Below are 15,896 nucleotides of genomic sequence, written 5' to 3'. Positions count from 1 at the left end.
CTTTAGAGAAAAGAAGAAAATAACAAATAATTTCTCAATATTTTATTGGTTTCGGAGTTTTCTTTCCTGACACCCTTTGGTAAGAGAATGAAACATTTTATAACAACTTTAACGTTATGCTTTATAACAAACTCTCTGCGTTTTATATGCTAGAACCAAAATGCAGAAACTAGTAAAACTGTCACATCTGTGCATTCGTGCTGTAAGACCCTTCGGTAGTTACCGTCTTTGCAAGCAAGGCACAGTCTTACTTAGGAATATAGGAAAGAGTTTTCATTGCGTGAACCTTCAAGGCCCTGATGATAGGTACGCTACCTAATTTATAATCCGTTCCCGGCATGGCTAGACGGTTAGAGAGCTCGACTCATAATCTGTGGATCTCGGATTCGAATCCCAGTCACATCAAACATGCTCGCCCTTTCAGCAGTAGGGGCGTTATACTGTAACGGTTAATCTCACAATTCGTTAGTAAAAGAGTAGCCTAAGGGTTGGCAGTAGGTGTTGATGACTAGCTGCTTTCCCTCAAGCCTTACACTGCTAAATTAAGAACGGCTAGTACAAATAGCCCTCGTGTGGCTTTTCGCGAAATTAAAATAAACAAACGATAATTTATAATCCAAAGAAGCATAGAGAAAATATTCTATATACATTACCCTATAGAAGAAAAACTCAAGGATGTTTTTAACAAATAGCTTTGAAGTTATTAATGTATATTTATGTATTTTGTTTGTTTGAAAAAAATAACAAATAATTGTTTTTGTATAATATTGCATGATTAATGTTTTTATTAGGAATCTTAAAGAATGACCATTTAAATTCAGCCAATAAAAGCACGAAGAATGTAATGTGTTCAAGTAGGTCTAGTAACCACCAAAACTGTATTCCTGGAATATACATTGAAGAAAAATTGCAACACGCAACTGTTATGGACTAACAGTGGTAATAAGTACATAAGCCAGGATATGATACTTTACATTTGCGACATAGAAATGTTAATACCATCTGCACGAAGCAAATTATAACAAAAACTAGGCCAAAAATGAAATCAACTTTATTATGGTCGTGTTACTCAAGTGTTTGTTTTTAACCCATTAGCTTATATCGTGTTTTTATTTATGAAATAGTAAATAATAACCTAACAGGTAAAGTTCTACTTCGCTAACCTGAAGAACAAGTAATTATTGTGTAACATACTGTGGATCGTAAACATTAAATAGTCTGATGTATTAATCGCATCTAATTAGACTGTGCCTGGTAAATTAGATGAGGGAATTTGCTTTGTTAAAAATCGACAAATGGTATATCATTTGCACCGTATTAACAGAGGAGAAATTGTCTGAGAAATGACCACGCCCTTTCATTAATTATGGAGACATAAAGTTATTCTTATTCGGGGTCTCTGCAAGTCATGCATACCTTTGAGACACGACACATTCCAACTGCAGTCCAGGGTATCTTAATGAAATAAGGAGCATTGTACTGCAGTCATTATATCCTGTGAACGATGTTCTCTGACGCATCTCTCCCAACTGCAGGCTGTTATCTAAAGGTTTAAAAAACTTAACACGTTTAAGCAGTTAGAATACTTTCAACAAATGTTTTATTCTTCTACATGCTTTACTTTATTTTACTTTACGTTCTATGAAGTAGAAATAATTTTAGATTCAGAAATAAGAAAAGGTAAATTCTAAGTTTTCTTTGTAAGTAATACAAACATCACATTAAGATATCCTTGGGGTGATATATTACAATGTTGACGAAGACAGATAAAGAAATATTGGAAAAGAAAGATGAAACTTTCATTTTTTATAGTTAGAGGCTATCTATATCATTTTACATTTACCTTTTTTTCTCCGTCAATAACATCTAAATCTATGACTTAACAAATTCTCGAGAACTGTTGTTATTAAATCAGTTTCTCTATTCTCTATAACTGCTGCTCTGAAAAATAGTTAACAAAGAAAATATAATAAATATCACGCTAGAAAAGTAGCATGTAGATTACTGATGAGAAATACATTGACAACCGCCAGTATTTCTTGGTAAAATACTTTAAGACTAACAATGTATACTAGAGTTAGGAAGTACGTGAAAACTACCATTGTTGATTACATATACAAATTACTGGTAAAAAAAATACGTTATGAAACATAATATGAATTAAATCATTCATAAGCAAAACCATGCGTATAAAAATATGAGTTTAATTTTCTGATAAGAAACGCCTTAAAACTGTAGCAAACTTGCTTCTGTACTTTTTATTTTATGAACAAACATCAACAATGAATACTGTATAACTTTTGTTCTATTTAATAGCTGTGTTGATACAACTTTTAACAATAGCATACATATTTGATTAGTTCAAGTTGCTTTCGTATGGTGACTACGTAGATGTTCGAATGCTAACCTGAACTTCATCGTCCCTTGATATTGGAGCTACCCATGCACTTCTTGCTGTGCTGGTCGTATAGCAGTTGAAGTGTAGACAAAATAAGTATTTTGTAGAAGCGACAGCGTGATGCGTGCCTTTACTATGTAATGCATTATACATCTTACTTGTAACGTGAGTCAAGGCACGATCACGCCAATCAAACAGAAACTGTACACTTCATGCAAGAATTCCACAAACATTAATGTCCAGCAACAGAGCAATAATATCCTTTGTATTTGATTCTTTCGGTTGACTCTTTCCAAAAGCGACGATAACTCCCTCCCCCAGGTACTGAATCCATTCACCCTCTATAAAGTGATCCAAACTGTATATGCAATGGGCACAAATTGTCACGGGGTAGAAACACTGTTAAAGGTGAAAATTGTTATACAATTGTTATTTCATTATAGCTTAAAATAACACGTATGAAATGGTCTTAAAAATATCTTCTGAGAGCAACTTATCGTATATTTCTTGCAAATGTATTATACGAACATATTTCTTTTAATGACAATGGAATTACTTTTAAAGCTACCTCAGTAGGTCTGATTTACCTTTTGAGACAAAAATAGTTATTCTAACGTTTCAATACTACATCTCATAAGATGGTACGACTAATTATGAATAGCAATCTTGGAACATCATATAGATGGAATATGTTATTAAAAAACGAATTTGGAACCTCACCATGTGATGACAGTCCATGTCGCCACATCCAACCGTGCTCTATCAGATACATCATCACGCATTTTAAGTATTGCCCTGTAACGTACTTTTCATTCCAAAATGAATCCATCTTAACGTTGTTATTCCAATGCATGCCATTTCTCCATCCATGCTTTTAATAATCCATCTATCATACAAAGAGAACTGTTTCTCAGCGCTAGTTTCAACAGTATAATATAATAGAAATCCATTGACTCTTCATATACTGATTTGGGAGGAATATTTTTAATGGAATACCATGAATATGTGTTTAATTCTCGAGATGTTTGAGGTATACCACTATTGAATTGATATATCATTGAAACAACTTGAGCACAAATGACTTTTGTTACTTTTCCAAACAAATTGCATGCTGTTGCCTGGAACACTTCCCACTGATCTTTAAATACTTGTATCCTACAACGTTGCAAGTATATTTCTATACGATCCTGGTATATGGTATACCCATATTCCTTTATCATGGAAATATTAAGTCTGTGTTTGTTTGTTTGTTTTGGAATTTCGCACAAAGCTACTCGAGGGCTATCTGTGCTAGCCGTCCCTAATTTAGCAGTGTAAGACTAGAGGGAAGGCAGCTAGTCATCACCACCCACCGCCAACTCTTGGGCTACTCTTTTACCAACGAATAGTGGGATTGACCGTCACATTATACACCCCTACGGCTGGGAGGGCGAGCATGTTTAGCGCGACGCGGGCGCGAACCCGCGACCCTCGGATTACAAGTCGCACGCCTTACGCGCTTGGCCATGCCGGGCCCACTAAGTCTGTGACCTGAGAATATCTTTATGAGTTGAGTGTATTAATTTTTGCAAAAGCGATTAGTATTCAGTAGTATCACACTACTTACGAATACCAAACAATTTTAAATGTATTTCTAATTGATGTCATACTACAGCAGCACGTCCACCCCCCCCGCCAGTGGCAGAGCAGTGTGCTGCGAATTTAGACCGCTATAAACCGGGTTTGGATACCCATGGTGTGCAGAGCACGGATAGCCTATTGTGCAGCTTAGTGCTTAACTTCAAACAAGCAAATCCACAACACGTTTATATCAGCTATGGTTGATGTGAACTAATGATTTGTAGCTTAAAATAATTTTAATATAGTTCACTCCAGTCTATACATATATATATATAGTGTAAATTATCAACAGCACCAACTCATTTCAGATGAATAGATGATTGGCCACCTAAAACGAAAAGTTTGGTAAACAGATTTTTTAAGGTCTCATAAAATATCAACAAAATGTCTAAAGTACTCTGACTAGATATGGATACTGCTATCAAAATTTGTTATTCTACGTAGAGCACAATAATGAACGCTTTTAGTATTATTCACAATTTAGCCATTTTTGACCTCGTTCCCTCCAATGGCTCAAATATAGAATGATTGGCCACCTAAAACGAAAAAGTTTCGTAAACAGATTTTTTAAGGTCTCATAAAATATCAACAAAATGTCTAAAGTACTCTGACTAGATATGGATACTGCTATCAAAATTTGTTATTCTACGTAGAGCACAATAATGAACGCTTTTAGTATTATTCACAATTTAGCCATTTTTGACCTCGTTCCCTCCAATGGCTCAAATATAGAATTGAGGTTTTATAACTCTAAAATTGGTAGTTTGGACCCTTCAGTGAGAACTATGCAGATATCCCACAGTGGAGTTTTGCACTAAAACAAAATGAGCGAGTACATTTATTAATGATAATAATTAGATGAGAGACTACAGAATGTGATAAACTCTAATGTTATATCTTAAGATTTCCTAGTGGCTTGGCCTGGCATAACCAGGTTGTTAAGGCACTCAACTCGTAATCCGAGGGTCGCGGGTTTGAATCTCCCCCGTCACACAAAACATGCTCGCCCTTTCAACCGTGGGGGCGTCATAATGTGACGGTCAATAACAGTATTAGTTGAAAAAAGGGTAGCCCAAGAGTTAGCGATGGATGGTGATTACTAGCTGCCTTCTCTCTAGTCTTACACTGCTGAATTAGAAACGGCTAGCGCAGATAGCCCTCGAGAAGCTTTGCGCGAAATTCCAAACAAACCATACCTCCATACCTAGTGGCTCAAAGATAACTCTGATAACTTACAGAAGGCAGCGCACAAACATCATGTTTTGTAGGTTTGTGCTTAACAATAAACAAGAGCTATAAAATGCATCTTCAGTTGTTAATCATAAAAATTTGATGAAGGTTTGCTCATATGAGCTGACGCGTCACAATATTAACATTTAGAACGAAAAACATTTATCGAGTAAAGCTCTCAACGATATTAAATGTATTGCTACATGTGTTTGGTTATTACATTAAAACATATAAATTCACAACTAAAATAACTATATAAACCACTTACAACTGTAACACAATATTTTTTAAATGGCCTAGCGCGAACAAGTGATTAGCGTTTGCGTGTTCAGAATGTGAATCAAATAATTTAGAGTTAGTGTCCCGTTATCGAAAAACTTACTTCTGACCTTCAGGATATAGAGACTTTATAAAGATGACCACTCTTTTGTTAAAGTAGCCCCAGACTGCACCAGCTGTTCTTTCTTTAGTATGTTAGTTCAGAATTAAGAATAGTTATGTTAGATTGCGCATGAAAATTCTAAAGCATATTATAGTTTTCATGTATATTAGAAAGATACATTAAATCTTATAGGAATATTCAAGTATAATTTAGTGGTAAACTACGTGTATATGTATAGTGATATTCTCCTATTTTTAATTAGTTTCGTAAGAATTATTAATTGTGAGGTTTAGATTAAATGTGATTAGTGTTGGAGAATATGTTTTACATTTTCAGCTTAGCACCTCAATGTGAAACTAACATAAACCTCCTTAGCTAGCGAAATCTTTTGAGATATTACTGGGATTATGGACGAAACTATTGTTTAGAACGACCTGGTGGTTCAATGCATTCGAATCAATACAAGTGTAAATATATTCTTGGGTAGATTTATCACATATATACTTCTTGTCAGATCATGATATAGAATTGATTTCACAAATTCATTGGTTATTTTCTAACGGTTCTTTATCTGATTATATTTGATCAGAATTTTATATTAATGGATGGAATAATAATTTACGCATGTAACACTAGTGTTCCCGTTATTATTATTTGACAAAATATATAAAACACATTTACTAACATTTGCGTAAGAACAATTAATGATTACTTTGTTAAAAGTTATAGGTTTTACAGTAAGAAAGAATAGTAAAAGCTGTAATTTCTAACACAAAAATACTGATAATCAGTAAGTCAACTGAGAATCAAACAATTAATCTACTGTTTAATTACGTTTATGGAGCAACTTTATTAAAGTTACTAAAGGTGTAAATTTCTTAATAAAACTTATGCTCACACAACTTTCTATAAGTCTTGAAACATTTCACTGAATTTTTACTTCCATGGCGATACAGCGGTATATTTGAGGTATTATTACAATAAAATACGCTTTTGATATCATCGGTACACAAGATACACATATCCCTTATATGAGATTTGACTTAAGAATAGGTAAATTGTCTCTTTAAATGAACTAATTTTCTTCGAATATGCATTGACTTAACTTCTTATTTGCCATGAATTCTTTATAACATCAAAGCAGATCTTAAAGTTCCCATCACACCCAACATGCTCATCTTTTCAGCCATGGGGGCGTTATAATGTGCGGTCAATCTCAATATTCATTGGTAACAGAGTAGCCCAAGAGTTGGTGGTGGGTGGTGATCACTAGCTCCCTTTTCTCTGGTCTTACACTACTAAATTAATGACGGCTAGCGCAGATAGCCCTCGTTTAGCGTTTCTCGAAATTCACAAACAAACAAGATCTTAAAGCTTACTCATTACCAAGTTTTTTTTATGTATTTTCTTCATTTGCTGCAAAAATAAGAGGTTTCTAAAAGTTTCAGTAGAATACATTCGATTTTTCCTCCTTAAACTGACACCAGCATTCTTTCAAACCTATAGACTATTCACTAAAGGGGACTTTAGCTTTAGTTTATTTTCATGCTAAAAGTCATAGTTTTGATCAAATCGTCATTCTAAATCTCCTGGTCGTAATTGATTATCATACTATTCGTCATTATATTTTCCTTACACTTATTTGTCACGTGACCAATCTTTTTATGCCAGATGGTTACAAGAGTTTAATTCTATACCAGACATATTTTGATAATCCCCTCTGAGGTCATGACTGACCGCGAGATAATCTACTTTTCTATATCTTTCTCAACCATCAAACGATCTATTATTATCGCTCTAAGACTATAAATGTCTCGTAAACCGTTCCAAGTAGTTTTGTATCTCTCTTTATTTCTATTAGACCTTAGACCCTCCACTAACCATATGATAATCAATTTATCTAAAACAGTTTTAATGGCATGTGTAATTATACGTGAATATATATAAAACTATACAGAAACTCAAGAACGTTATAGATAAGACTACAGTTACATTTGACAAATAATTCCGCGGGAGAGGAGAGACTATTTACTTGAAACCTACTTATTTCAAGCACATTATAGATAGGTTTAAAGGGGAAAGACAATAAAATGAAATGTAAATAGTGCCATTCTACAGATGAGATGTCTTAGAACGAGAATAGCTTTGCAAAAGAAAACAAATAAACGAATATCATTCTCATAATATTTAAAAATGAAAATCAAAGGATAAGAAAAGAGAGCCGTTCAATGGTTAATGTGATTCATGTGTTCGTTGAGAAAAGCCTGTAAACGACACGCGTCCAATGAATGTTGCCATTGACATCAGAACTACAAATACATAAACTTTCATGAAGAGGAGCCACCATTTTTAAAAATCAGTTAGTAGAAGATGTTATCAAGTAATGAAGAAAACTTTATTAGAAATGTACGACATTTCGACAAGGTTACGTCATCCGAACTTCATAACATGAATGTCAAAAATAAAATCTACCTGTTGATGACACAATATTGTTAAAACTTCGTACATTTGTAATAAAGTTTTCTTTGTTACCAAGTCAAATAGTTTCCAAAAATTATTGTACTCAATGAATCGATATTTAATCACCCTACTGTGTACAAATATTAGAGTAACCGACTAACAATTTCAGTCCATCAAAAATGTTTTCATACTGAACAAATAAAGCAAAATTTTTCACGTAAATAAATTTTAAAACAGAAGTTTCAAGGTAAAACTTGAGTAGGAACGAATAAAGGTAGGTGCTTCTAAATAGAGAAGTCTACGTTTTATATTTTTCGGTGGAGTTCGGTGGTTTTATTTCTCCAGTGAGATTACTGTCCGGGTTGGTTTCCAGCTCGGTTCTTCTGAATGAAAGGAATAGCCCATACCGAAATACAAACAGGTCGTCCAGGAATGCAGAACATTTTTCTTGATTAGAAGATAACGGGAACAAAATCACAGTGGTTTGGGCTCGCAGGTTTCCCTATCAGAAAACAAAACCAGCAATGAACACGTCCCAGCAGCCTCTTATCTCAGCTTTCATGCACGACTGATCACTAGCAGCACAACGAATCCCACCTCACATCGCATCCGGACCATTTCACGGTAGTAATTATAGCTTGAATCTCGGTGATTGGCATACACAATGTGTGTTTGCACAGTATTCTCTTTCCCGTTTACCAGGCGCGAGGAAATAAGTCCGCTCACCAAATAGTTATTAAAACAGATTAATTTGTACACGAAATCTCACATTCCGCTACCTCTTCGTCCAACTGCATAAACTGTTTCAACGGAGAGATAAAAAACGAGAGATGAAGAGACAGAAGGACAAGACTATCTGAACAATAGACCGGACAGAATTACATTTTAGTTTTTAAAAAAGCACGACATGGAATTAAAGTTATTGAAAATTTAAAGAAGACTATGAATATAAAATTAATATAAAGTTCATCAATAAGACGCAAGAGGGCAGTCTATCACGAAATGTTGGCAGACGTTACGATCTAGTGGATGACAAATAAAAATAGTGTCAATAAAGATTCAGGAAACTTAAAAACAAACGGATAATGTTTCTAGATAATACTCACAGTGACGGAAACGAAGAAACGAAATTTTAAAGCGATTCACGTTGTCCTGTAAAACTAATCTGTTTTGAATTTCGCACAAAGCTACACGAGGGCTATATGTACTAGTCGTCCCTAATTTAGCAGTGTAAGACTACAGGAAAGGCAACTAGTCATCACCACCCACCACCAACTGTTGGGCTACTATTTAACCAACGAATAGTGGGATTGACCGTCATATTATAACGCCCCCACGGCTGAAAGGACGAGCATGTTTGGTGCGACGGTTATTCGAGCCCGCGACCCTCAGCTACTACGAGGCGAGTGCTTTATCATCCTGGCCGTTGCGGGTCACTGTAAAACTAAAGATGCTCAAAAATATCCTAGTAGATTTGAATAGCTAAGGACCACAGAGAATGTAGGCCACTATGAAATGTCAGCAAACTTTAAAAAATAATCACACAGAGAAAGTTACAAAAAATTAGATTAAACAATAAACAAGTAGGTATAATAAAATAAAAATATTTTCATCATATTGATGATTTACAAAAGTACAAAGAAGACCAAGGTGCAAAGGACAAGGTTATCAGCGGGACAGCAGTGAACTCGCTCTTTCTTAAGTTTATGATGTTACAACGGTAAAATCTGAGGTTCAATTCTCGATGATAAATAGAACACTCCTTCTGTTGATTTGTGCTGTAAGAAAGGCAGGATGGAAAATAACGCATTTGCATGCAGGTAATGTTATGTAAGGTCGTCGCATTTTCATTTTTAGTTATTTTCTTTCACGAAGGTAAAACATCAGTGCACGAGAATTCATTGTATGTTAAACTAGTATCAATGGTAAGAATAGGGGAAATTCCATTATTGTACTATCTACAGCTGACTTCTTGCGTTTGATGACAGGATCGGAACTATTGCTTATTGAGAAAAAAAGCGTTAGTCAGAGTCGTAATATGAACTTGATCTAATTAGCATACCAACTGGGAATCCAGGGATTCACGGCTCAAGTCTCGCTGACACAAAATCTCTGTCCGACATTTGAGTACTCCGACCGTTAGCGGAGGGTGCTGTCAAATATCCGCCTTCCGTTCAGTTTGTCAGTTCAAAATAAATAAGAGCTATCACAGAAAACCTTTATGCATTTATGAGAGAATATCCTTTACAAAATTAAATCACACTTATACTGTAAATCCTGGCCAGCATGGCTAGGTGGTTAAGGCACTTGACTCGTAATGCGAGAGTCGCAGGTTCGAATCCCCATCATCCCAAAACATGCTCGCCCTTTCAGTCGTGATAGCGTTATAATGTGAGGTTAATCCCACTATTCGTTGGTACAAGACTAGCTCAAGAGTTGGCGGTGTGTGGTGTTGATTAGCTGCTAAATTAGGGACGGCCAGCGCAGATAGCCTCGTGTAGCTTTGTGCGAAACTCAAATCAAATTACTCTAAATCTAACTCATTGCTATTACTTTTAAATAAATATGGCATTTCTTTTGCCTTCTAGCTTGTTTTTTCATTATTCCATCACTACAAACCATTACAAATATTGGGTTGAGGAATAATTCGTGAGCGTTTTTTCAAGTTAAAAAAATATATTCATAAATGAAACGCTTTCGCAAAATATTTCATGTCATTTGGTAGATAATTTTTTGCTCTAATAGATGGTGTGTTTTTCATATGTCTTTAATTTTTGCTTTCATTTTCAGCTCATTAAATGGAATGTCAAGTGGAGAAAATCGAGCATTTTCGACACCATCTGCTTTTCGCATTTAATTTCTTGCAATTTCGTTTAAAACAATGCATACTATATACCTAGGTATTACATGAAATAAAGTATCATAATAAATGTTTTGGGTGTAATGTGTTCATGCATTGAAGTATTGTATAGTCTTGCATGTAATGCTTGAATGAAATTATTTAAAAACGCTCACGAATTATTCCTCAACCTAATACATCTGTATTACTAGCACAACGACTTATAAGAACTCATTAGTGATTGAAAAAACAAGTAACATGTCAACCACTTTACGTGTGCTATATCCAACGCCGTCGAGGCCTTTAATTCAATCCCACCAGAGTTTATTAGGCAGGTTGGGATACGGCGGACATATTGGTAGTGCTGAGACCCTATTTGTAACATCAAACTACATGAAAAACAGGTTAACTTTTATATCTTTAATTCAAACATCACACACAAGAATTGTATTAATGGTAGTGATACGTCTTGGGTCTGTTGAATTGTCGCTAGATCATGAGCACGTAATGACTGTCTTACTGTAGTATTTACACCTCATAAGATTATTGCTATATCACATAGAAGTCATGGTCTATTGCTACGTTATATTTATATCATGACCATATTGCTACATCTCGTTCATGAGTCACGACTTTGTTAGTACAATATAATACCTTATTCCAATGTTACATTTCGTGTCAGCCGTGTGGGCGTTACAAGGTTACAATCAATCCCATTATTTATTAGTAAAAGACTATCCCAAGAGTTGGCGGAGAGTGGTGATGACTAGATGTTTTTTTTACACTGCTATATTAGGGATAGCTATTACAGATAGCTCTCGTGTAGCTTTGCACAATCAATCCCATTATTTATTAGTAAAAGACTATCCCAAGAGTTGGCGGAGAGTGGTGATGACTAGATGTTTTTTTACACTGCTATATTAGGGATAGCTATTACAGATAGCTCTCGTGTAGCTTTGCACAATCAATCCCATTATTTATTAGTAAAAGACTATCCCAAGAGTTGGCGGAGAGTGGTGATGACTAGATGTTTTTTTACACTGCTATATTAGGGATAGCTATTACAGATAGCTCTCGTGTAGCTTTGCACGAAATTAAAAAACATCATCAAACAAACAAGCCATTTCACGTCAAGGTCCATTTACTGCAAGTCAAAACATCACTCCCACGAAACGTCATTTTATGTCACATCCCATTTTTTTACAGTACGAAAAAAATCACCACTCAATTACCACAGTATTCTCACGTTCCCACTCTATTGTAATGACACATAAAGATATCTAGCTTTTGCTACATTGCTAAATCATAACCAAGTAACTCGTTACAATACATCCAAGTCAGAACTCTATTGTTACACTACGACTCTGTTGCATATCCCCATTTTATTATTACAGCACTTTTGAACATGACTCTATTGTTAAAATATGTAAACGTAACAGCACTGTTGCTGCTGTACGTCCAGGTCACAATTCTGCTGCTATAACATGTACAAATTGCTACTCTATCTCTACGGCATATCTACGATTAATTGAGCGTATCGTTCTAGTTACGTCTCTCTTGCTACAATATGTTCAGGTTATGATTATATAGCTACATCTACGTCACTGCTCTATTACTTCAATATTTTCATTTCAAGACCTCGCTGTTACAACACGTTATGACCGTTTTTTCTCAGGTAGCCACAATTTTATTGACTATTACGTTCAAGTTACAACCCTGTTGCTACATGTGATGTATTTACGATCATTTGTTTTGTATCATTTAAAATTCAAATAAACGTGTTTTAAAATGTGATTTTTAATTATTTTAGACTCGTGTTCTTCAGAGTGTGTTTTTATCACTTACTAAGCGAAAATACGATATCAAAATTAAGCATTATGGAAATTTACGTTTTCACAAAATAAACTCTAACGTAATTACTGTTACAGCACTGATATATCACAATGTTTTAGTATATAACGTCGACGTAACGTTTTAGTGAAAAAAGTAGGAGGTATAAATTTGTGGAATATTTATAAAATAAAACGATTTAGGAACGACATGAAACATGAGAAAGTTTAGCAAATAGGTCCTTACAATATCTTATTTATAGATATAATGGTAACAATTCCGTAAGGAACATAGCGCCGCAATTACTGCGGTTTCTGTAACAGGCTGATTTTTTAAGTGAGTAGGTTGTTAATCTACTGCACAACCCCCAATCTGGAGGACAATGTCTCAGCCCACCGAGGGGAATCGAACCCCTAATTTTAGCGTTGTACATCCGGAGACATACCGCTGTACTAGCGGGTGGCAACAATGATATTTTAATAAAGCAAAATCTGTCAATTAAAGAAAGATAATTATAAAGAAAACTGTCATTGTTCAAAATAGTGTTTTACAGCAGTTAAACTACATTATAAACACACAAAAATTATCACAGATAAATGACAACGTTCAACTTTTATTACGACTTATTGAAAAACATTGTGTTTGTGAGCTATTTTTTCAATATTTAATAACCATGAAGTTTAAACCATCATTAAAGAGCTGGCTTGAGTTGTTTTTGCCTATTACAATACTATTCTTATCTATTTTCTATTTAAAATACATCGAAGACAGAAGAAATACTTGACAGTGTTACTTGTAACATTGATAACGTTTTTGTTTACATGCTTTTACACCAGTCATATGTTATTAGAGGCTCTGTAACCAACAAAGACAAGGGCCTATAAGTAACTTTTTCCATTTAAAAAGCTGATTGTGTCCGCTTCCAACAAGTAAGTAACTATAGGGTTAAAATGCTTTTCTGAATTAATTTGTAGATTTCAAGCTATCATGTTCAAATTATTATGCAAATTTACAACGTAAAATATTTGAATATAAACTAAAGATCTTACAATAACTGCTCATTTTCTGCAACGAGTAAGACTACGTTAGATTACAAATATCCAATCAGAGAAGGTCTTTAGATAAAGTTTGACGATCACATTCTATAAGACAATAAATATGTTGTTTTCGTGAAATGTGTCTCCTTTCTTAAGTTTTATGAAAACCGTTTAATACAAAGAAGTGTTGAGGGATAACATAAGTTATTAGTTGTCAGATATACAACAATGATGAAGTACACTCTTCTGAACATAGCATAAATTCTGTTGAAACTTACCAATACCTTCTTCCTTCGTACCCCAACAATAGCAACATAACAAAAGGCTATTAAAGATGAACAATGATTGAAGCCCTTTCATCCCTTCTCTGGATCTAGTTCGATTGAAACAATGATTTGTACACAGTCACGTTAACGTCTGGTAGATCACGCTCTAAGATTAAGCCGTTAGTGGCTCGGCTCAGCCTGATATAAAGATAGTAAGAAGGTTTGCACTCAGCCTGAAAAACATAGTAGTTGTTGAAACTGGCTTTTCCGTGCACCATAGAGAAGCACGTTCTCACGCGCTCATGGTTCGATCTACTCTAACTCTACACGCTCTGGTATGACAACCACAAATACAGAAAATGATTCAGCGCCGCCTAGAGGTAGAAAAAGAAGGAGCTTGTGGTAGTTTATACACAAGAAAGGAAACATTTATACTAGTTTTTACACCAGCAATGAAGCCTGGAATTAAAGTAATAAATAAACATTTTCAGTTGAAACCTCTAGTTATTTATAAGAGAGTTTTAAGTTTCAGGAACTTGCAAATAGTGTTATTACGTATATGTGATGGAAATACCCATTTATTAAAAAACATTTTTATTCCTTTTATCTAGATAAACCATTTAATAATTACTCGTGAAAATAAACTTTCTGTGAATACAAATTATGCTCTAATATGAACATTCCATCTGCCATTGAATATTAATAACTAAAATAATATATTGTTCTCACAGAAATTCCTATATTTATTTACTTTCGTTAATGAATTTTATGGTCCTAAAGATATGAACATATAAAGGTGTTTATCTAAAAGTACTATTGATTGGATAGTACTTCTAAGAATTTAAGTAGCTATATTTGTTCACTTATTATGGATGAGCTTATAGTATAAAAATATTAAAAAACACTCAAAGTATCGAGTACGCCATTGGTTTCTTTCACAAAGGAAGCTATAATTGAATTTTATGAAGATTTTTGGCGTGGTTTAGAAACTTCATTCTGACCATTTAATACAAACAGGAATCAGAGGAATTATTATACTCAGATAGCGTTGTTTATCAATCCAGTTACGTCATTATGTACTAACGTGTAAGAAACGAAAGATTTTAATTGGACAATCATATAAAAACAAAAATTAAAACAAATTTAGTCATCTCGTCTTTAGAATAAATATTTGCATGTTAATTTTTCGAGTGTATTTTATTTTTGATATCGTCAGTTATACAAATAGAGCGGAAAGAACGAAAGATAATAACACAATTATAACCCTAGTTTCTATTTTGCTGTTGCTTTTACAGTTAAATATTAACGTTTCTTTATAAACAAATTTCAGCCTTGTATTTTTTGTTTCGTTCAACCTTGTCAAGAAAAATGGGCAAATTATACAGCGATATATAGATTTAATTATAGATTCTTAAAAGAATTCTGATCTTTCCTAGCTTCCATAGCCTTACCACTCTATATATATATACCAATGTTAAGAACACTCGAAACCCAGATGTCGCTATGCTGTAAAATATCCCGCAATCAAACCAAAATAACAATACATTTTTGTAAAACCCAATCGTACAGATAACCAGAGCGGGTTTGCTGTCTTGGACTGGTCATTTCCAACTAATATTCCTGCCATTTATGTCATCGGTTTTTTTTCATTTTTACCTATGATAGAAAAACTTTAAATTGCAAGTCAGTAAAAGATGTATGATCTATGTTTTATAGAACTACTTTCCCAATTTGTTAAGCTTAACCCTAAAGTTCATAGATATTTAGGGCAACTTTGGAACAAAACATTAAGGCTCTGCTGGAAAACCACATTGTAGAAAATCAACTAATTCAC

At 34.3% G+C, this 15,896-nt stretch overlaps 1 pseudogene across 1 annotated transcript in view; it reads right to left on the bottom strand.

The window, feature by feature from the left end:
* Nucleotides 1-14,381, bottom strand: part of LOC143230973 (nephrin-like) — a 169,592-nt pseudogene extending 155,211 nt beyond the window's left edge. The window contains exon 1 of the transcript XR_013016720.1: nucleotides 14,075-14,381. The product of XR_013016720.1 is annotated as a nephrin-like (transcript). The remainder of the gene's footprint in view (nucleotides 1-14,074) is intronic.
* Between the last annotated feature and the right edge of the window lie 1,515 nt (nucleotides 14,382-15,896).

This window comes from Tachypleus tridentatus, chromosome 10 (genome assembly GCF_004210375.1).
Source record: "Tachypleus tridentatus isolate NWPU-2018 chromosome 10, ASM421037v1, whole genome shotgun sequence".
Lineage (NCBI taxonomy): Eukaryota > Metazoa > Arthropoda > Merostomata > Xiphosura > Limulidae > Tachypleus > Tachypleus tridentatus.
Note: the sequence above shows the minus strand (reverse complement) of the source record. Positions and strands in the feature narration are given on the sequence as shown.